Source organism: Mustela nivalis, assembly GCF_964662115.1.
Source record: "Mustela nivalis genome assembly, chromosome: 12".
In the NCBI taxonomy this organism is placed as follows: domain Eukaryota; kingdom Metazoa; phylum Chordata; class Mammalia; order Carnivora; family Mustelidae; genus Mustela; species Mustela nivalis.
Window position 1 is genome coordinate 86951433 of NC_139031.1, and position 24986 is coordinate 86976418.

Sequence of the window (24986 nt, forward strand, 5' to 3'; positions counted from 1 at the left end):
AAAAGTAGTCTTTTCAGCAAAAGGAATTGGGAACACAGAATGTCTACATGCAGGAGAATGAAATTAAGCCCTTATCTTATACAATATACAAAATAGTTATCTCAAAATGGATTAAAAACTTACACTATAAAGACTCTCAGAAGAAAACAAGGACAAATCTTTATGACACCGGATTTGGCAATGATTTCTTGGATATGGCACCAAAAGTAAAAAATAAAACTGGACTACATCAAAATTAAAAACCTCTGTGCATCAAAGGACATAGTCAACAAGGTGAAAAGGCAATCTACAGAATAGCAGAAAATATTCGTAGATCAAATAGCTGAAAAGAGGTTACTTTCAAAATATATAAAGAACTGTAAGTCAAAAAACTCAAAAGCCCTAAATTTTAATAATTACCTGAGTAGACATTTCTCTGCAGATGATATACAAATGGCCAGGTAGCATATGAAACAATGTTCAGCATTATTAATCATTAGAGAAATGCAAATCAAAACCACAATGAGATTATCACCTCACACCTGTTAGAATGGCCACTAACAAAACCCAGAAAGTAACCATGTCAAAAGAGTATGTGGAGAAACTGGAAACTTTGTGCATTATTGGTTTCTGTAAAATGGTGCTGCTGGTATGGAAAACATTATGGTGGTTCCACAAAAAATTTTAAGAAGATGGGACGCCTGGGTTGCTCAGGGGGTTAAGGCTCTGCCTTCGGCTCAGGTCATGATCTCAGGGTCCTGATATTGAGCCCCGCATCAGGCTCTCTGCTCAGCGGGGAGCCTGCTTCCCCCTCTCTCTCTGCCTGCCTCTCTGCCTACTTGCGGTCTCTCTCTCTCTGTGTCCAATAAAAAAAAAATTTTTTTTTAAGAAGAATTACCATATGATCTGACCATCTCATCTCTGGATAAATATAAAAAAAAAAAAAACACCCACAGAAATTAGGATCTTGAAAAGATATTTGCAAACCCATGTTTGCTGCAGCATTACTCAAAATAGACAAGAGATGGAAGCAATCCCTATGACCCTTGACAAATGAATGGATAAAGAAAATGTGATAAATAGGAATAAAAGGCACAGCACAGGGAATACAGTTAATGATACTGTGAGCGCACATGGTGACAGATGCAGCCACACTTGCAGTGAGTGCAGCATAATGTACAGAGAAGCTGAGTCACTATGTTGTACACCTGAAGCTAATGTAACATTGTGTGCCAACTATACTCACATAAAAAATTACAATTAAAAAAAGGGGAAAATGTGGTATGTACATAGAATATTATTCAGTCTTTAAAAAAGAAAATCCTGTCAGTGCTCCAATACCGATGTAGCTTGAAGTCATTATGCCAGTTACAAAAATAGAGGCCACTTATATGGGGTACGTAAAGTAGTCAAACTCCCAGAAAGTAGAATGGGCTGTCACACACTGGGGAGAAAGGGAAACGAAGGTACAGAATTTTAGTTTGGTACAATATTGTGAACATATTTAACACTCTTATACTTTAAAAATGATTATGATAGTATGTTTTATTTTGTGTTTTTTAAACACAATTTAAAAAAAACAGAAAACAAATATTAGAGAGCATATGGAAAAACTAGAACCTCTGGTCATTGATGGTGGAAATAAAAAATAGGGCAGCATCTTTAGAAAACACTATTGTCTCAAAAGATAAAAAGAACTGCCATGAAATTCACCAATTCTAGCATATACCCAAAAGATGTGAAAGTAAGAATTTGAACAGGTATTTCTACCTGTCTGTAGTGAAATTATTCACAATATTTAAACAGCGGAAGCAACCCAAGTGTCCATCAAGAGATAAATGAATAAAGAAAATGTGGTGTGTATGTATAACGGAATATTATTTAGTCTTAAAAAGCAAATTCTAACACATGCAGTAACATGATGAAACTTGGAAGGCATTACACTAACTTAAATAAGCCAGCCAAAAAGGACAGATAGTTTGTAATCCCACACATATGTGACACCTGGGATAGTCAATTCACAGAGACTGAAAGCAGATGGAAATCACCAGTGACTAGGAGACAAAGAGAATGGAGAGTTAGTAGTGAATGTGTACAAAGCTTTGGGTGGGGAGATGAGAAAGTTCTAGGGAGAGATAGTTGTGGTGATTGCACAACGATATATTAAACATCACAGAACTACACATTTAAAAATGGCTAAAATGACAAACTTTGTTATGTGTATCTTACTACACACACACACACACACACACACACACACACAACCTTTCTATTTTACATATAAGTATTAAACTGGCATTAGTTAAGTTTTCAAAGTACTGTTTAGTTTTGCTTGCAAGTGATAGGAAGAAAACCAAATCTGACTTAAGCAAAAGGGGAAAAAAGAAATTCAATGGCTCACATAATGAGAAACTCAAAGCAACTGAGAATTAAAGCAAAGGTGAATTACGGGTGCTCAGCACATAACATCAAGACTCAGTGTGTCCTGTTTAAACATAATAAAAACTTTACTATTTAATAATTAAAGCAAATAATATGATGTATTTATAATGCAATACTATTTAGTATTATTTTTTCTAAAAAGTGAACGTCTACTTACAATAATACCTGAACTGATTAAAAGAAGACATCCCAAGGACACAATTTATGATCAAGCAGCATGTACTATCCCAAAAGTAGAGCACACACCAGGAATCCAAGATCTAATCTCAATTTCACCATTCACAGGCTGTGAGACTGTGGACAAGGAACTTTCTGAGTTTCAGTTTAGCTTGCTCATTTGTTAAATGGGGATCACTTCTCTGGATTAGTGAGTTCCAAATGAGATCGTTAAAACCTGTAGCTGCTACAGGATAATCTAGTTTTAGTTCTTCCTGAGAGAAGAAACGAAGAGTATGTACATGCATGTGCTAGTATGGAGCTGAGAGGAAAACAGGGTAGAAAAAGAAAATGGCAGTGTCCCTTATTAATCAGATACACACACAGACACACACACACACACACACACACACAGTGGGCAAAATACATTTGTGGCCATTATCATAATAGATGAGCCTAGAACTGCCTTAACAAGATTACTGTCTTACAACACACAATTAGAAGACTCACCATGCAAACACTTCATTCAAAGCAGATTTCAATAAGCAGAAGAGAAAACGCAGAGCTAAAAATGAGAAGGCTTTGCCAGTAGGGAGGAGAAAAGATTTACCCACAAGAACAGAGGAGTATGAAAGTGCTACCTCATTCTCTTCTATCTTCCCCAGACTCAGAGCAACCACCTAGTTCACAATTTTTCTTGGTCTGCCCTGTTAACCTTCAACTGACCAACAGCGAGTGTTTAGTAATTAATAAACACAGCATTACCAGTCAACACATACATTTTCCAACACCAAACTGTTTTCCTCAGAGACCTAAGTGACATAAGAAATTCAACATATCTCATTCCTTTTAGTTCCACTTCTTACCCATCTTCAGGAGCCTATGATGCCTCTAATTCAGAGGCCTTCCAGAATTCCAGGGCGGTGGGGGCGTGGGGGGTGAGTGACATGTTTCCTGGCCTCCTCCACAGCATTTATGTTTCTACTTTCTACACCTTATTAATCAATCACCCACTATCTATTTGCTTTCCATATTCCAAAATTCTGCAATTTCTCTAATCTGCTATACCTCTTTTTACATTCTTTGTCCCTGTAGATTTATATCTTTTTATTTTTTTTAATATTTTATTTATTTATTTGACAGAGAGAGATCACAAGTAGGCAGAGAGGCAGGCAGAGAGAGGAAGGGAAGCAGGCTCCCCACTGAGCAGAGAGCCAGATGCAGGGCTCAATCCCAGGACCCTGGGATCATGACCTGAGCCAAAGGCTGAGGCCTTAACCCACTGAGCCACCCAGCTACCCCGATTTATAACTTTTAAGTTCTTTATTGTCATTTTAGTGAATCTTAAGAGAGAAGCATAAATAAAGGCATGTATTCAACCCACTATACTTAGCTAGTAATCCAAGCTTGCATTTTGGTCAAACCAGAGTACTAAGCACTCCCCTCTAACACTAAATTTTGCACCTTCCCAATTTTCAAACATCCCAAACAAATCCTAACTGTAGTGCTAACTACACACAATAACTGATCTACTCCCCTAAACTATAAATAATTATCTATCTTGTGAATTTTCACAGCATATTACTTGTATTTCTTCTGGCATTTACTTAGACCATATGTGCTAAATTTTAATGACTAATGCTCAAAAATCTCCCCCACTGCCCAAAGTTATTCACTTAACTAAAACACTTAAAATTCCATCAATCAGGGATTTATTTAGTAAACTAAGTGAACTTTTAAAATATAAGATACTCCTCAAATAAAGCCCATGTTATGTGTTAGTTTAATAAGATCTTTCCTGCATGCTCACTTCGGCAGCACATATAATAAGATCTTTCCTGCTATACCAAACTATTACCCATGAACTAAGTAAATGTAGTATCTGATAAATCAGGAAAGGAAATCTTGCACAATTTCAAGGACTACACATCTGGCCTCTAAAAATGGAAAAAGCAGGATATAGACCAATGTGCTATGAATAACCTGCAGGTATTCAAAAACAAACAAACAAACCCAAAAACCAAACTTCTAATACTTGTATACATACACTCAAGGTAAACATCAGGCCAAAGGCAGGTCAACAGTGCCCTCCCCTTACTTTAACGTATACACCGTAGACTGCATGTTACCTTCTAGAAATACAGTCTCACCTGTTGTTTAAACCAAAATCACCCCTCTCAAATGGCAATAAGGAAAGAGAAAATTAAAACATGTAATCTGTCACCAAGAGAGAGATGATTTAGAATCAGGACCATTTGGGTAAATGATACGCTGTAACACAGGCGCTTCAGGGAATAAAGTGTAGTAAGATTTTGAAAGCCAGAGAGAGGAACACCAGAAATAGAAAACAGGACCCAAACACAGGGTTTGGAGAATATTATAATAAAATTGTTGACCTAACACTATACTTTCTCAGTTCCTTAATTCGTTAATCTCTTACTAATTCTGAGAGGACTCTAATATCTTTAAAAGATGCAGTATCAAGGGTCTTCCTTTGCTGCAGGTCCATGAAAAGGGGATAAGTTATATTTTTGAATGTGCTGTTTTAAATACCTACCTGTATTTTCACCACTCATTTCCAAAATTATACCTATTCTTACCCCCCCAACCTATTTCATGAAACCTGTTAAGATTCTTCAAACCAGATAGTCTCTCTTGAACCTCCATAGCACATTTTTAATAACTAACTTTAATATGCTGAATATACTCAGCATATTAAAGTTAGTTTTGTACTTTTCTTAGCTTTGCTCACCCCAAATATTCAAATGCCATGCTGTTAATTCTCTGAGACCAAGGACTACGCCTCCCCTGTAATAACGGATTGAGTAACTTCCACATAAAACTGAATAGAATTGAATACAATGACTCTTCTGGACAACTGACAGTAAATTTAAAAAAATAAAAATAAGCAAATGTACTTTTTTCTGGCTTGTGATATTCATTCCCTAAAAATTCCTTGCAAGCCTTATACTAATAAGTAAATATACAGCTAATAATTATTTATGGATGAAAAATAAACAGTTGGCAGTCGTAATTGTTACCTTTGCATTCAAAACCACATATATTTCCAAAACTTTAACTGAGACAATAGCATGATTCCTCAAGATACAGTTTTGCCCACTAATCATAAAATACCTAGGACTTATTAAACTTTTTACACTTATGGTGAGATTACATAAATTGCAAGCGACTCTCCAGTGCATAGCAAGTGCTATTGCAAATGGGTTTACTGTTAATTCCATGTTGGATTCAGCGGTTCAGTTTTGAACTGAAAAACTGCCTTAATAAAATCAGAGATTGGCCAGCAAGTAATTATACCTTCACTTATTCCATTATTCTAAAACTGTTCTAGTTTACTTTTTAGTGACAATAGAAGCTTCTTGGTGTCACAATACAAGAGGTAAATCAACATTACTTATGAAGACTAAAGAGAATGATAAATAGTTGAAAAGTATTTAAATTTTTGAATAACAGTCATAATGCCACATCAATCATGACTCACTCATCCATTCAACAAATATTTACTGTGTAATGATGTGGTAGGCACCATACTGCAAGACACATCGATAAACAAAAGAGACACACCTGTGGAAACAAGTCTTTAATCTGTCAAGAATATGTATAAACAGAGCCACTGTGTAGAGCTACACTGTCTACTTTGTAACAACTTCCATTCACATAAACTACACTGAGAATAGTGCCCCTTGAAGCTGTGGCATCACCAGTCACCAACCTTTCTAAGAACCTTCCCTCACATCCATGTAACTGTAGAGGGAGAAGTCCTGTTCCTATGATGTGGTTAAATCTGACTGACTCAAGAATTATCTAAATCAAAGTATACCAGTCATCATCTTCTATTTTCTTGAATTCTCAAAACAATAACTCAGTGTTCTTCATCTCAAAACAGCACATTCAAAAATATTAAGTGCTGGAACTTTTAAGAAATACCTTGTTTGCTTAAGCTAGCTTAAGTGTCAGCTTTAGTGCTGTCATATAAAATCAATTTCAACTAATTTCAATTCTGAATGAATAACCTCAGTTTTAGAGAGGTTAAATAACTTTCATAAAATTACACTGCAGACCTGGGACTATATACACCTAATGAGGTCATCGAGAACTGGTAGTCTGTCATCTTGGGCATATATATACTATGGTGGCCAGCCTCCCCTAATGAGCTCTGCCCACTGATAACCACACTCTTCTGCAGTATAATTTATTATTGTATCAAGATTTATCTGTGTGAACCACAGAATATGGCAGACACGATGATATGTCACATCTGAGATTTGATTCTGAAAGACACTGTGGCTTCTATCTTGCATATCATACGCTCTCATATTTGTTCAGTCTCTCTCTCTCTCTTCCCACTTACTCTGGGAGAAAGAAGTCAGCTGCCATGTTGTAAGCAGCCCTATGAACAGGCTTCCACTTGTGGGAACTGAGGCCAATCACGTGAGTGAGCCTGCAGTATCTGCCAGCCCCAGTCAAGCCTCCAGATGATTACAGCATCTGAACAGCTACTCTGTAATCTCAAGAGAGACTGAGCCAGAGTCACACCCATTAAGCTGTTTCTACCTCTGGATTTCTTTACAATAGTTTGTTATTGCTACCATAAAATTATAAAACGAGTGGCTTAGAACAATAAAATTCGCTATTTCACAATTCTATAGGTCCAAAGTACATTGGGTTCAACTGGTATTCTCTGCTCTGGGTGTCACAAGCTTGAAATTAAGGTGTTGGCTACCTGCATTACTTTGGAGGCTCTGTGGAAGAATCTGCTTCCAGAGTCATTCAGGTCTTTGGCAAAACCCAGTTCCATGAAGCCATAGGACTAAGGTCCCTGTTTCCTTGCTAGCTGTCAGCTTCTAGAGGCTGCCCGCATTCTTTGGCTCCTAGCCTCTACCGCCACCTCACAGTGTGAATCTCTGTGAACCCCCTTCTGCCTCATCTCTGACTCATGCCTTCTGACATCAGCTGGGAGAGGTTCTCCATTTTTTAGAACTCATGTACTACACTGAGTCTATTCAGACAATCCAGATAATCTCCCTATCTCATGGTCTATAATCTTAATCATATTTGCCAAGTTTCTTTTGCCAGATAATGTAACGTATTCACAAGTCTTGGGAAACAGAACATGAGCAACTTTAGGGCCTATTATTCTGAGTACCATACCCACAGAGACAATGTGATTTATAAATGTGGTTTTAAACAACTTGTAACTTCCAGGTGTCATTTACTACACAAGAGACAACCAACCACGATACCAAGAGAAAAGGTACTCTGAAGTTATTAACCAGTATAGTTATATATAAGGTGCTCAATATATCACATATTCATATACACACATGCACACATGATGCCATCAGGCATCATGCTAAATATTTTTTCATACGTTATCTCATTAAATTCTGCCAATAACCATTTATCATTATGTATAAGATGAAACTCCTGGTAATTGGTAGAGTTTAGATTAAATCCCAGTTATTTCAAATCCAGACTATACTTACAAAACCTATTTTTCTTTCTCTTTTGTAATCTAAAGTTTCAAGTTATAAAATTTCAAATAACAGATTTTTATTCTAATCATAGTCTTTAAAAATAAGTTTCCACAATTGGCTTTTTTCTTACTGACTCCCCTCTTCCACAAAACATGAAATGCTTTAGTAACTGCGCTTGACACCTGAAATTACTTCTTCCCTGGAAGAGTAACGTGAATAACGTGCTTACACCAGTGTTCACTTCATCTCAGTGCCTGTGCTTGCTGAGGTCCTTGACTCATGGCGGGGTCGGAGGCGGGGGGGCTGTATCCCAAGACCAATTTCAATCTCATCTTACTTGAAGTCTTAGCAACATCGAACAATGCCGACCACTCCAGCCCTAAAGCGCTCTCTTTTCTTTGCTTCCAGGACAGCACAACCTCTAGTGTGCCCTCAAGTCATTGCCTCTCTTGGTCATCTCTGTGGTATTCTCTTCCCATGTCCTCCTTACTTATCATAGTTTCTCAGGGTTCAGCCTTATTTCCACTCCCTCTGGGGGACCCAACTCTATAGCCCTTCATATTCAATTGCCAAGTATACACTGCAACTTTCAGATCTGCATTTTCTTCTTCTCCTGGATTTCAAACACACATAAGCAGTTCCCTATTACATACATACACCTGTGTCCAATAAACACCTCAAATTCAACATGTCCCCCCACACACTTAAAAATCATCCCTCACAAAATCACTCCTCCTAAAAGCCATAACTCAGGAAGCCCTACTGTCCACTTAACTTGTCCAGATAGTCCTGTTCCTCTCACCAAATCTCACTGTTTCTATATACCTTTAAAATGGATCCTATTACTTTGTTCCAATCCTCAATACCCCAATAATTCTTACCGCCATCAACTCTTGCTTATTAACAAACTAGGTTTCCCCATATCTAAGGTTGTGCTCCCAACTTTCCAAACCACTTGACATTGCTGTCAGCATGATCTTTCTAAAATGCAAGTTTGATCATGTTACTTACAGGCCTTAATTGGAATTATCATTGCCCTCCTGTAAAAGTTCAAATCCTCCAACATGGCTTGCATGACCAGTTACTATCTGGCTCCATCACCCAACACTTCTCTGTCTTCTTCCTTTGTCTTCCCTACCTCAAACTTCTTCTAGGAAAGGCAGTCTCTTTGATCTGGTATTTTTTCACTGATCTGAACAAGCACCCATCCCCTTGATCTGCCTAATACCTAATATCATTCATATCTCTCAGCATATTTACTTCCTCCAGAAAGCATTCCCTAATCATCTCCCTCCAGAGCAGTGCCTCTCTTATGATTTCTTAGTACCTCATACTTGACCTGTATTGACCCTACTAAGTCTAGTATAAGTACTATCATGGTGTATTTATTTATCTGTCTCCCTTACTAAACTATAAGTTTGTTATTTATCATTGTTTACCTAAGCCGCTTACATACCATCTGACACTGGGATGTACTAACAAAGTATTTGTTAAATGATTAACCAAGTGATCAAACTTCCTCTATGGTGATTTTGATTTTAGTTAAAATAATCTCCTGAACAATAGTCATGTCTCCACAACATAAAAGAATTGCAGCTGTAAGTACAACAGTCAAATTGCCCATATTAACATAGTACATTCAGAAGATATAAATGATAGGAATTTCAAGAATTCCCTGGTTTTTAAATGTGACTCTTATAAGAATTATTCCACATGGTATCATTAATGAAAATCTGAAAAATACAGAGAGCCAATCAGGAGAAGTATGGGAAAATGGGCAGGCCTAGGCTCACACATTAGCTAAATGACTCCCTGAACATCAACACCACCAACATGTGTTACACACTGTTGTCTCTACAAATGAACATGTCACTAAAAACCAAGTTATCTTCCAAGTCAAGTGAAAAACAGTCAAAACCTAAAGTGTTAACTCATCTAATGTTTTCAACAGCAATTTCCCCAGGTAACATAAGTCATTGTGAAAACACTTTTACTGGTCTCCTTTCTAAAGCTAGTGAAAACAAATGTATTTTTAACTTAACTGAAATATCTTCATTACATCACATGTTCAAAAAAAAGAGCATAACAGCATGGCACAGTTTTGATTCTATCAGTGTAAGAGTTCATCTATGATTCAACAAATTTAAATATCTGACACAGCTATTATGATATCAATAAAGTTCTTTTATTCTAGACTCAAATACCCTCACATCTAAGCATAATGTCAAACATGCATTTAAGAATATTAAATTCTTGTATTATGAAAGCTTCCAGGTCATTCAGAGCATCTTTCTTCAACTTTGAATAATTTTGAGTTATGTTTACATATGTAAAACACCCAATTCAAAACTAATTTTAGAAACTTACTCAAATAGATAAAACACTCATTAATGATGGCATTGTATGTCCAACAAAAAGAGGAGGGAGGGGAAAATCCAAGAGTAAAAGACAATTACAAAACTAATCAAACAAGACAAAAGCAAGCAATTAAAATTTAAGACACAAAGCACTGCCAAATTGTAGTATATATGATTGCAAAAGAATAATCAAAGGATAACTGCACCTCGCAAAAAAACACTTAGCACAGAGCATAAATAACTGTTCTATGATGTAGCCACTTAAGAGAACCTAACATAAATACAGTCCTTGAAAGCCTAAAATGATTTCAAATTTGAACTGAACTCAAAAAAATAGATAAAATCTGAAAAGTAAAATCTACAGATGGAAGTCTAGTACTGTGTGTTTTACCTCTGGGAATTGCAGGCTGCACCATGATTCTATTCTTACATTACAAATCTGTTGTGTGGGGAGCGGGGGAGGAATAACTATGTTACAAAAAAAAAAAAAAAAAAAAAAAAGAATAGAACAAATTGTTGTAAGAACATGTAGTTTTTTAATGTGCCTTTATTCTTTACAAGTAACCTTATTCCTTAAAGTCTATTTTTTATATAAATGGATTCATCTATATTTAAAACACCCAATTCCCTTCATGTTTCCTGGTATGAGAATGATCCAGAAGTCACTGCTACTTGACTTATATTACTGTTTGTTTTCAAAATCCATAATATCATAAGAAATATGAGGAAGGGATTCTTTTGTATTTTTTCCTTCTCCATCATTAACCAAACACTAATGCAAATCACTGTCAAGGAGAGGAAAGAAGAGAGACTGGTTGGGACAGCAGCTGTGTTGAAGCTCAGAAAGGACATGCGTTGGCAGATTTGTGAGGTGATGCCTGTGACACAATGTGCCTAGATTTAGTCCGATTCCTGAATTAAAAACAACAACAACAACAACAACAACAACCCCCCCCCCCGCGCGCACACACACACACACTTCTGTACTTGACGTTTTGCCTTTTAGAGAACTATATCCCTTCCAACAAAGAACGTCTTTGCTTGAAATGTTTTAATTCATTAGTCTTATTACATTCTCATTGAGGGAAAATGAAGGAAAACATGGCCAAGATCAACTAACTCATAAGTATGTATCACAAAAATATCTTCTACCTATATATTTTTATTACAGCTTAAAAGGAATTTTCTTCCATTTCCAATTTGAATTCAACTGAAAGTACTTAAGATAAACCACTGTGGTAGTTTGGATTTTTTTTTTTAAATATAATTTTTTATTTTTTACCCTTTAAAATCAACATTTTGAGAGGTCATAAATGCAAAATTTTAAATGGCAGAGCAGCAAATAAGCACACACTGATACAGTATAGTTGGAAGAATAAAGGAAGTTAATCCATATGATAGCAAAATGGAACTTAAGTTGTAAATGAACATTGAAAAGGGCTAAAGCAGGAATCCATAGAGTACATTTAGGCTTAAAGGTAAGGATATGTAATTATCTTCTCAAGACACAATAAAAGACAGATAAATAACCAAAGATCTAAACAGGCTTTAAGATGGGATGCACAGGAAGCAAGAAGTTGACAAAATTCAAACCTCTATTTTATCAATGAAGTAAAAAGTAAGGGTTTCTGGTATAAATTAGAGAGAAAGTAAGGTGGCTTGAACAAAGTTGTAGTGATCTATGTTACAGGTGACCAAAGTAAGACCTTTAGACCAAGCATTAAAGCTAAGACTAGTTTTTACATTTTTGAAGAGTAAGAAAAGAAAACAAAGAATTATATGCAATACAGACTGTATGTGGCATACAAAGCCTGAAATATTACTCTCTGGCCCCTTACAGAAAAAGTTTCCCAACCCCTAGTCAATATAGCACCCATGGAAGAAGGAGAAATGACAGAAGACATAAATTTGTAAAGCCCTTAATCTGCATAGCTATGTGATCTTTTCTCCAGCACTGTTATCTTTTTTCTCTAACGGGAGGAATAAAAAAGTAACAGAGGCACTTATGAAAGAAAACTGTCCAGGCTGAATATTTTAAATGCAAAGACTCTAAATTACAGGACACAAAATACCACCAGCCTATTATTAGACTGTAACATAAGAAGGCATAAAAAGTAAAACAAAGAGTTTAATCACTTAAAGACAGCAGTAAAAAGAAGCCCCCAAGAAGGTTCATAATTAGTTACTAAAAGAAATATAGGATAATTAGTTTTTAAAACAAATTTGGAATTTCTGCTTCCAACCTAATAGAGTATTGGTATAGGACTTACCCTAGCAACTGGAAAACTGGACTAACTTTATGCTACTGTTTTCAGATCCTGGACAAAAGGAGAGCAAGGCTGTGATTCCTAGGAAACAAATGAAGTGAGCTCTAGAGTTATTGAATCTTTCTGCCTAAATACACATTCTCCTACAACATAAAAGGAAACCCCAGCAAGGCATAACTAATGGTCTATAGATGAGTTCAAGGGACAAATCTGAATTAAGGAAGGCTGAGGTAAATGGAAGGGGAAGCAGGTCAAAAAAATTAAAAAAAAAAAAAAAAAGGCAAGCTAAGCAGAGAAACAGTTTCAGAAATTAGTTTTTAGGATTTCTCGAATCTTCAAAAAAAAAAAAAATTGCTATGAAAACATACATTGAGACTCAAAGAGGCCAGGCAAAGAACAACCAGAAAGCCTGCAAACTGATCAATTCTCAGAGTTCACAACAAGAGCACTACAACATATTCTAGCTTGAAGAACGAAATGAAGAGATGCCATTGAACACAGGGGCATTCAGTATATATCTTTGAAGGATCATGCCTTAATGGTAGAGCTAAGCTAGTTTTACAGTAAAGTTTCCTCTGAAGCTTACCCCATTTAGCTTAAAAACAAACCTTAAAAGGATCAAGTTGATCCACAAGTAACTTGACTACCTGACAGAACAAAGTGCAACATTCTTTACAGGAAGACAACAAAATGCATTTACAGTGTTCAAACACAATGGTCAATATTCAATCAAAAATTATTATATGACCTCAACCACAACAACATCTTCCTAGGAACATTGCCAAAGGCAAGGGAAGCAAGGGCAAAAACGAACTATTAGGATTTTATCAAGATCAAAAGCTTTTGCACAGCAAAGGAAACAGTTAACAAAACCAAAAGACAACTGACAGAATGGGAGAAGATATTTGCAAACAACATATCAGATAAAAGACTAGTGTCCAAAATCTATAAAGAACTTAGCAAACTCAACACCCAAAGAACAAATAATCCAATCAAGAAGTGGGCAGAGGACATGAACAGACATTTCTGCAAAGAAGACATCCAGATAGCTAACAGACACATGAAAAAGTGCTCCATATCACTTGGCATCAGGGAAATACAAATCAATATCACAATGAGATATCACCTCACACCAGTCAGAATGGGTAAAATAAACAAGTCAGGAAATGACAGATGCTGGCGAGGATGCGGAGAAAGGGGAACCCTCCTACACTGTTGGTGGGAATGCAAGCTGGTGCAGCCACTCTGGAAAACAACACGGAGGTTCCTCAAAATGTTGAAAATAGAACTACCTTATGACCCAGCAATTGCACACTACTGGGTATTTACCCTAAAGATACAAACGTAGTGATCCGAAGGGGCACGTGCACCCGAATGTTTATAGCAGCAATGTCCACAATAGCCAAACTATGGAAAGAACCTAGATGTCCATCAACAGATGAATGGATCAAGAAGATGTGGTATATATACACAATGGAATACTATGCAGCCATCAAAAGAAATGAAATCTTGCCATTTGCGACAACGTGGATGGAACTAGAGCGTATCATGCTTAGCGAAATAAGTCAAGTGGAGAAAGACAACTATCATATGATCTCCCTGATATGAGGAAGTGGTGATGCAACATGGGGGCTTAAGTGGGTAGGAGAAGAATAAATGAAACAAGATGGGAATGGGAGGGAGACAAACCATAAGTGACTCTTAATCTCACAAGACAAACTGAGGGTTGCTGGGGGGAGGGGGTTTGGGAGAAGGAGGTTGGGATTATGGACATTGAGGAGGGTATGTGCTTTGGTGAGTGCTGTGAAGTGTGTAAACTGGGCGATTCACAGACCTGTACCCCTGGGGATAAAAATATATTATATGTTTATAAAAAAAATTATTATATGGGCGCCTGGCTGGCTCAATGGGTAGAATGGGCAACTCTCCATCTCAGAGGTTTTAAGTTCGAACCTCGCATTGGATGTAGAGATTGCTTTTTAAAAACAACAACAATCATTTGAACTAGCAAGATGCAAAAAGATGATGGAATTAAGAGACAAAGATCTTAAAATATCTATTACAACTAGGAACACAAAGTCAAGGAAAACATGAACACAATGAAAAAAGAAATGTAAACTATAAAAATTAGTCACATAAAATCTCTAGAGCTGAAAAATAGTTATTTGAACTGAAAAATTCACTGGAAGGGCTCAAGGTAGATCAACCATTACAAAAGAAAAGATCGAAAGACCTGAAATAAGAGCAAACCAAAACTACCTAAACTGAAACTACAAAACAATAAAATAACACAGCATCAGTGGTCCGTGTGCCAATACCAGGAGTCTAAAATATACGTGATCAGAGTCCCAAAGGAGAGGAAAGATGTGATAGAAAATAAAAGTATTTGAAGAACGAATTATTTTTCAATTTTGGTAAGAAAGTCAAAAACCAACCAGCAGCAGCAGCAGCCCAGACCCAAGAATCTACATGAGCCCCAAACAAAGGATGAAGGGAAACACAAAGAAAACACACCAAGGCACATCACAGTGAAATTATAGGATAGAATGAAATAAAAAGAAAATCTGTAAAAGGGCCAGAGGAAGACAACACACTAACAAAATCCAAAGATAAGAATGACCAGGGGCGCCTGGGTGGCTCAGTGGGTTAAGCTGCTGCCTTTGGCTCGGGTCGTGGTCTCAGGTTCCTGGGATCGAGTCCCGCATCGGGCTCTCTGCTCAGCAGGGAGCCTGCTTCCTTCTCTCTCTCTCTGCCTGCCTCTCAGTGTACTTGTGATTTCTCTCTGTCAAATAAATAAATAAAATCTTTAAAAAAAAAAAAAAAGAAAAGAATGACCAGACTTCTTATCACAAACTACACATGCCAGAAAACAACAAAATAACTTCTAAATGATCGAAGAAAAAAACAGTTTTCTACATCAAGAGCAGTAAGTAAAAAACAACAAAAGAAATACATTTTTACAACAAAAGAAATACATTTTTACCAAGAGCAACGACAAAAGAAATACATTTTTACCAAGAGCAGAATTTGTTGCCAGAAAGCCTGTGCTCCAAAACAACAACAGCAACAACAAAAAGTCAGAGTTCTTCAAATCAGAAGGAAAATACCAGAATCTCTGATGTACTTTAAAAAAAAAAAAAAAAAAAAGTGCCAGAAAGGGTAAATACAGTTGATCCTCAAACAACATAGATTTGAACTGTATGCAGCCACTTAACACAGCTTGTTTTTATAAATACAGTACTGTAAATGTGTTTTTTCTAGCTTACTTGAAGAATACAGCATACAACCCATAGAGCATACAAAGTATGTGTTAACTGTGCATGTTATCATTAAGGCTTCCAGTCAACAACAGGCTATCAGTAGTTAAGTTTTGGGGGAGATAAAAGTTATACACGGATTTTTAATTGCACGGAGAACAGCATCCCAACCCTCACGTTGTTCACCAGTCAACTATATATAAATATAAATTTTTCTCAAAAATTTTATTTAAAAGACGATTGGCTATTTGCAACAAAAAGTAACAATAATGAAGTTTGTAAATCAGAAGCTATTTTTTTTAAAAAAATAGCATAAAAATGGAAGAGGGACAAAAGAAGTGATATGATAATAAGGATCTAAAATTATATATGATGTGATCTATAATTTATAAATAGACTGTGTGGTAAGTTAAACATGTATATCATAAAAACCTTAAATAACTACTAAAATAATAAGACTAAAAAAAATAGGTACTAAGTCAGTAGACTACTTCTCCACTTTATTTAGTCTATTTATTCATCATTAAAAATTAGTTATTAAAAATCCAAACAAAATGGAATAGCAAAAATTACCCCAACCGAAAAAGGTGAGAAAAGGAAGAAAAAAATGAGAAAATAACACATGGAGCAAACAAAACAAATGTCAAGTGGAGGGCTTAAATCTAATGATATGGAAAATTATGTTGAATGTAAATGCTCTGTACTCCAGTTAAAAGACAGAAATCAAAATAGCAAAAAAAAAAAAAAAAAAAAAAAAAGCCAAAACAAATTATTACAATCTGCAAAAAACACACCTTTAAAACAAAGATGCAGAAGAGTAAAAAGACTGAGAAAATATGTATACGATATAAGCCACAAAACAAACTAGCTACACTGAAATCAGACAAAGCAGATGTCAGAACAAGAATTAATATTATGGTTAAAGACATACATTTCATTATACTCTTAAATGTGCATATACCCAGTAAAAATACATGATGTAAAAACTGGAAAAAGAACAAGGAGAAATAGACCAGTCCAGAATTATAGATGGAAATTTTACAACTCCTCTTTCAGTTAAATGTTACTCAGTATAAAGCTAGTAAAACAAACAAAAATAAAATCATGAAGGCTAGAGAATATGGGACCAATGTTATCAATCAACTTGACCTATTTAACATTTAAGAAACACTATGCTCAACAATGGGAGAAAACACATTATTTTCAAACATGGAACATTCACCAAGACAGACTACTTTGGGCCATTAAACAAACTTAAATGCATTTTTTAATACTGTAATTTTGCCAATTATTTTCTCTTAATGGAATTAAATGTGAAGTAAATAACAAAAAATTAGAAAATTACCCAATACTTGGAAATTGAAAATTTTTTAAATAACACAGGTGTCAGCAAAGAAATACAAGGGAAATTAACATACTAAAATGAGTGATATACATAATCAGATCTGTGAGATGTCAGTAAAACATTGTACTGAGCATATAGTCGATAAAAAGAGATTAAAGTCTATTAAAGGTACTTTCACTAATGTAGCAGATGGAAGGAAATACTAAAGGTAAGAGCAGAAATCAATAAAATAGAAATAATAATAAGAACATTGTTCACTAAGAACAGTGAAACCAAATGCTGGTTACTTGAAAAGATCAGTAAAATTAGTATGACTCTAGGCAAATTGAGAAAAAGGAAGATACAAATATCCACTATCAGTAATGAAAGGGAGATACAGTGCCAATCCTACAGATAACTAAAATATAGTGAGAAGCTGTTAAAAACAAATGGATGCTAATAAATTAGGCAAATTAAATGATATAAACAAAAATTCAAACTATACTTATCATCAAAACAGACACAAGAAAATAGAAAATCTGAATCCATCATCCATTAAATTATTTCAATTTATAACTAAAAGGTTTAAATAATATAAAACCTCCTAAGCTCATATATCTTATCTTTTGAATTTGCAAGATTTGTAATGAAGGCTTGGTTTTGATCTTACATAGGTTTTTTTTTTTTTACAGTTTTTTTTTTAACTAAAAAAAGAAAAAACATTTTCAATTCTCTCTACAAATCCAACACTGTCCTGATTCTAAAACCAGACAAAAACATTACAATAAAAGAAAATGACCAATCAAGATTTCTTATGAATATACAGACAAAAGACTTCATCAAAATATTTGCAAATAAAATCGTGCAATATCTTTTTTTTTTTTTTAAGATTTTTGTTTATTTATTTGACACAGAGAGAGATCACAAGTAGGTAGAGAGGCAGGCAGAGAGAGAGCGGGAAGCAGGCTCCCTGCTTAGCAGAGAGCCCAATGTGGGGCTTGATCCCAAGACCCTCGGATCATGACCTGAGCCAAAGACAGAGGCTTAACCCACTGAGCCACGCAGGTGCCCCAAATCGTGCAATATCTTATCGGGTATTCTACCACAACCAAGTGGGTCATGACATTAATCTAATATCATGGTAAATAGCTGCCAGGACAGCTGAGGTTATAGGGCAACCAACCAACTCAAACTTTAAGGAAAAACCAGGTGCCTTGAAGAACATTTAGGACATGAGCACCCTTAGGAAAACAACAGTGGATACCAGTCAAAGTAATCCCTTACAGCTGTTAATGAATTGCTAGAGGCTAAAGGTGTGCCAGCAAGAGATACAGAACCTATGGAGGCCACAAACAAAAAAGAGAAGGTGTATGCACCCAATGCTTCTTCAAAAACCTCAACAGGTATGCACACACACACACACACACACACACACACACACACACACACACAAAGATTAGGTGCAGAGTAAAAGGCACCGCAAGGCACCCCTCCTGGCATGGGAGTGGTGACAGTAGCAGCCACTAAGGGCAAGGCATAAAGTCCAGTCTGGCTCCTTTCTACCATCTCTAATACAAGAGGGGAAAAAAGGCCTGAAACCACTGAACGAAGTGCAACAAACCCTACCACTCTCTGGACATTGTTGAAAATCCATCAGAGCTAGGGTAAGGAAACAGCAAATAGAACAGAACAAAACAAAACCTATACATCCAAGGGAGGAAAAAGAATTAGTCCTACAAATGGAGGTAAGGAAGGGACATTGAGAAATCCCCTTTCCCAAAACCCAGGACACAGCGGTTGCCCGGTCCCTATGACAGCTCTGTTGCTATATCCAAAACAATAATGGATCTGGGTAGAGGTGGCAGCAAACTGGGCTTGAGTAAGCCAAACTGACTGACAACCACAATCTGTTTCCATAGTTTGCAGACCCAAAGAGAGATGTTTTTGATCTGCAGATCTTCTAAGTGGCACACCTGAAGGCTGGGCTATTGGCCACAGCTCGAGAAGTCCCGGGGTCCATAAGAACACCCACAATGCTCTTCAAGGGGTGTACTGGTCAGAGCTATGACAACAGAGTCAAGCGATGACATTCACTCTCAGTTTCTGTCGCTGGCCCTGGCTGAAAAGCTGCAGCAGCAAACTGGATACCACCAGCGTATATCTGGGCTGAACCCTAAGTGAACCAGGCCAAGGTATTTACAGGAACTTCTATAAATCAAGGGCTCCACTGAGCTAGGGCCTTTGCTTCAAGAAGTGAGAGATACTATTTCAGGATAGAGATACAGTTTCTCCCAAAAGGGGTCACTTTTGGGACACCAAGATGTCACTAAGGCCAGGCCCACTGCATCGCTAAATAAACCATCTGCACTTGATCAGTGCAATTTCTTGGGTCCTTTTCTTGTTAACTGTCAAGTCTGAGTCAAGCTACCCACAAAACAGCAATATCATGCTAGAGAGTTTGCAAGGAGTCTATGGGCCAGGTGCGTAGTTTTCCCAAGACCTGAACAGCAGGCCTCTTCAAAAGAGATGCACTTGGAAGCTGGGTCAGGCAGGTGGCACTGCTGTACTAAGAAATGGCCTGAGTACCTTAGCAGCCCTGTGTCTTTAACTAAAGCTGTGATTTTCTTTTCTCTCCTCTAGGGATAATCCATTGTTTGTGCTGGATCACTCAGGAAGGGGACATGCAGCATCCCACGAAGGGAGAATCTCCTGTGAACTCATAAGCATTCACAGTGTAAGCATATAGAAGTAAAAATGGCAATACCAAATATACATTTGGCAGAGGAAGCCAGAACAACAGTATATTGAACAGGCCCCCAGACTCCACCCACACTCTAGCTTTTCTTGAATTTGACTGTTTTCCCCCCTGCGGAAACACAGACCAAGGAATTTAACACATACACAAAAGGGACTATAGCCACAGCTGCCAGGAGAAGACATTATTTTCTGACCGGGAGCACGGGAGTACATCATAGTGGGGAAGTGGGGGAGGCTAGCCTGCGCAGGAGGACAGAAGTGGTGGGAGGCTTTTCTTCTGCTTGGCTCCTCACCCTGGGGTCAGTGTAACTTCCTCCCCCGTGCCTCCCAGCTCCTGCAAGAGCCTGGGCATCCTTAGTTTGCCCTGTGCACACTGCCACAGCTCCACCGTGCAGCCCACAGAGCCTTCAGCCTCCCTTGCCACCTCCAGTGCTTTCTCCCCATAGGACCAGGTAGGCTGGTGCTTGGGCCCCCTATCCAACAGAGCTGTAAAAGTTTGAATTCCCCCCACCCCCATCCTTGATGTTTCCCTACCATACTAGGCTTTACCCTAAGCAGCTGAGATTAAAGGGAAAGAGATGAATCAGAGGGTAAAAAGAAGGGCTCTGCACCAATAAGCAAGAGTTACGTATATGTTCAAACTGCCTACTTGACTTCAAAAAAGAAAGTTATAATGTATTCAGTCTACTCATACCCATTGCTGACACCTTTTGGCCCAGAGGCTTACTGCCTTATTGACATAATAACATTCTTTCCTTCTCTAGCCTAGAGAGTAAGCATCAACCAAAGCATCATTCAGGCAGCTCTGTTCTAGGTCTCACTGCTTAGCCTCTAAATATTCATCAACAGGTAAGTCAGCAGGGGATCTACTAGCTTCCCACTTCAACAAGAGCATTTGCTACTAAACTGGCCCACAAGGGCACTTGTCTTTTCTCTTGCAGGAAGCTATGTTTCTGTCAACATCACGTCTTTATTTTAAAAATGTCAAAAATCACGATGGGTCTATGATTTTACTCTACTAGCAAGTTATGAAGCTAGTCTGTTTTTGTCATGGATGCTGCCAGAAGACCTAAGATGCCTTGGTCACCAGGAAAGGGCCTTATCACCCATGACACAGCAAGAAGTAAGAGGACAGTTCACCTTCCCACCCAAGTTCCTTTGGCAGAGGGGCCTAGATGAATACTCTATATACAGTGGATTTGCATTATAGCCAAATGACACTGAGCTTTAAAATTGACCATTTTTATAACAAGTAAGGAGTCCTTACTGCATAGCTCAAGATTGCTAGCTTCAAACACAACCCTGAGAACTGGTCCAGACAAAGAACACTCAGGCTTTTGTAATCTTGGTATACCCAGCAATACCCAGCAGACCCCAGGACATTTAGGAATGCTCAGTGCTCCTGGCAGAGTACTTCTCCCAATACATTCCTATCAAATCTAATATCAGAATATATTATCTAGTTCATCAACTGACTCGGTTTCAGGATACAGAAATGAATGTGATTTTGCATAATAAACTACAAAGGAGAATTACAGAAAGAAAATGAAGTAGCAGAAAAGCAAGAAGAGAAGCCAATGAAAAAAAGGCACAAACATGACTGTATAATTCTTTGACATAAGTGTAAGAGAAAAATATCAACAAAAAGCATCCATAATATTTAAGAATGTAAAGAAGAAGAAAAGTCAGTGAAAATAGAAACCCAAAAAACTTGGAGCAGAGGCCCAAGGGGACAAGGCCCCCAAAACAACATGCCAACATTAGGACAACAAACAGAAATTAAGAAGTAGTAATAGTCACAGAGTCCAAAATCTATATTTGGATGAGAAAATGGAAGGGAAAGCCATGTATTTATTTTTATAATATATGTGATGCTGACAACTGACTTACAAATACATAGTGTAAAAATGAAAATGAAAAATTTTAAATGTCCAACTTAGGTTAAGTAGAAAGGCTGGGAGGAACATTTTGTGGAGTTTTTCTGTTAAAAGAATATGGTTCTTATGCATGTACTTTATCTAATTATAATCAGTTTTCAATTATTCTCATACCAATAATGAATCATCAAGATTATTGACTCTCTGCTACCTTGGCTACTCCCCATTTGATGAAGGTTTCAGCAGATGGTCCATTTCTATTTTTCTGGTAAAACATTTGCTGTGAAAGAAATTTAAAGTTGAGAAGCCAAATGAAATTTCTGAATTGCCTTTCAACCAAAATAATCCTTTCTTCATTGGGCTTTAGTATCAGAGAGAGTTGAGAGTTAGCTATATTAAGTATTCATTGAAAAAGCACCCTTGAAGCCATACAATTTAAAAAGTGCATTTTTCAGCAGTAAGGAACTGCTTTTGCATATATATTTTACAAACAGTTTCAAAGCACTTTTCAGTTGTCACTAATTATAATATTTCACAAAGTTGAATTTTTTTTATTTACAAACTCAGAATCATCTAAGAAGTAACATCAGAAGTAGACACAAGCTGGATAAAAATGACCTGATATGAACAGTGCAATGTAAATGTGAACAACAAATCACTCTCTCACATTCACGGCTGTTCAAACTTAAGACAACAGATGTATGCAATTAAAAATCAAAGACTTTCATATCAAAAATGTTAGGAATTGAAATTCTTATGCAATCAAAATATTTATAACAAAAAACTCCAGAACTTAGTGAAAGGATTTTAATGGAGATATTTGGGGCTTAGATTAATATCTATAACTTAGGTATCATTTGTAAGGTAAAACTGTTTTTCTAGGTCATCAATTAGCTAATTAATAATTAATCTATAAAATTATTTTATAACAAAATATCTGGTCTTAAGTCACCAACTGTTTAAAATTAGTATCTTCTATAGATACGAAATATATTAAATGCAAAAGTGTAAAAATTTGTTACTACGGAAATAAAAATCTTTGTAATTCTGACATATAATTTGAGACTAATTTTTTCGTGAAAATAGTATAATCTAATTCTGAATCATGTATTTTAGATATTTTCATCTGTGTTAAAAACAAAACAAATGTAGTTAGGATTATCCTGCTAATAAATCACTAAACCAATCTGTGATTTTTAAAAGGAAAATGATACTAACTAAATGTTGTGTGCAATAAAAATAATTGTTGTTTGTGGTATTTTGTGTATCCTTAATCACAAGTCACTTACTTGCACGGGGAATAAAGTGCAATGTCCAAATCTGAGCTTTTTTGCTGCCATTATTTCTTACAGAGATAGAATTTGTTTTTTTCAAAAGAGTCTAACTTGGGAATACTGTATTACAGAGAGCTAAAGAAAACACAGAAATAAACTTCCACAAAAAGAATCAAAGCTATATTGTGTCCCAAAGAATGCTTGATTTGCCAAAAGTCATATAACTAATAAGCGGTGACTGAACCCAAATCATCCAATTTTAAGTCCCAAGTATCTTCAGAATTTTCCAGAAAGGGGGCCAACTATGGGGAGATGGGGGAAGGGGGAGGAAGTCACAGAGGTCCAACACTGGCTCTGCTACTAACTTACCTAGACTTTTTCAAGTCCTTAAACTTCTTTGAGTCTTGGTTGCCTCTACTTCATAGGGGCATTTTGATGATCAACATAAGTATATTTGAACTCTTTGGCAGAAAAGCACTCTGTGCATTTCACTACATTAATGATTTCTTGTCCCCAATACAAGTTTCAAATGATGCTAATATCTTTCCTCCAATTTTAGTTTGAAGCTCTGGTTTTAGTCTGAAGCTTAAAATAACACGGTGTGTCCCTGTACTTGCACACTATCTTTCAACATGGTTGGCATTCTAACAACATCCTGTTCTGCAACCTTCAAAATGCATGAAAAGTAGCATAACAACATTTTAATATTTAGCATTACCAAGGCCGTGCATAAAATTTTAGGAATTCACATCAAAATTTTCCACATTACTCTCAACTTCTATACAAATGCAATTCAAAACTCACATACTACTCAGCCAGCCCCCTGTGAAGCTTAAACACTTCAAGATTACAAAAATGTATACTGCTTTTTTAAATTATAAAAGAACAATTCTAGTTACAAATTAAAAATTTAGCATACATTTTTAAAAATGAATTCTGATATTCCTAAAATAATGGAAATAGGTGATGATCAATATGCTAATAATTCAGTCATTTGCAAGGTCTTCTATTTTGTGAACACAGAATCCAGCCACTTTATATATTCAAACCTAAAAAAGCACTTTCCTCAATACTGAGTGTAGGTAAACAAAGTTAATAGAAATTTAATCTTAAAGTCATACTTTAATTACTTCTACTTGTTTTTATTCTTTTGACAATCTACCTTAAAATAGTTTAGCCTTATAACTTGTGAAGACACATAACTACTAGTTTCCTTTTTCCTTTACTGCCTTGTTTACCCGATAACTTTCACACACAGCTACATATACTATTTAGGGCACAGCAATCCATTATAACTGCCCAGGTTAAAAATAGAAATAGCCACGTGAAATAAAACATTATGGCAGTTGATCATTATATATCTACTAAATAAAAGGGTTACCAAAGGTGAAGACAGAGGAGTAATCTGAAAGGAAAGAACATGATTAAATCTTTATACATTGAGATTATGCTAATAGTAATAGCATTTAAAAAAAAAAACATTTTAGAGTAGAACCACCTTGGAACAATCTCATTAATATTCTGAATGAATGAATGGAATGAATGAACACCTGAATGAATACTGCAGTCATAACAAGGTTTAACACCTTGAGATGCTCACAACAATTTGAAATACACAGAAAAGATGACTTGAATACAAACAAACTAGTTGAAATTCAATGTGGTTCACAGTAAAGATGCAGTGGCTTTCTATTTGTAGAACAAAGAATCTCAACCAAAAACATATAGATGACGAAAATATTCCCGAGTGCAATCATCTAGGCTTCAGAAAGAATATACACTTTTTACCATGCGATTC

General features: G+C 36.4%; 1 protein-coding gene across 1 annotated transcript in view; it reads right to left on the reverse strand.

Moving 5' to 3' along the window:
- COG5 (component of oligomeric golgi complex 5) overlaps positions 1 to 24986 on the reverse strand; it is a 294139-nt gene that overhangs the window by 186584 nt on the left and 82569 nt on the right. The window lies entirely within an intron of this gene.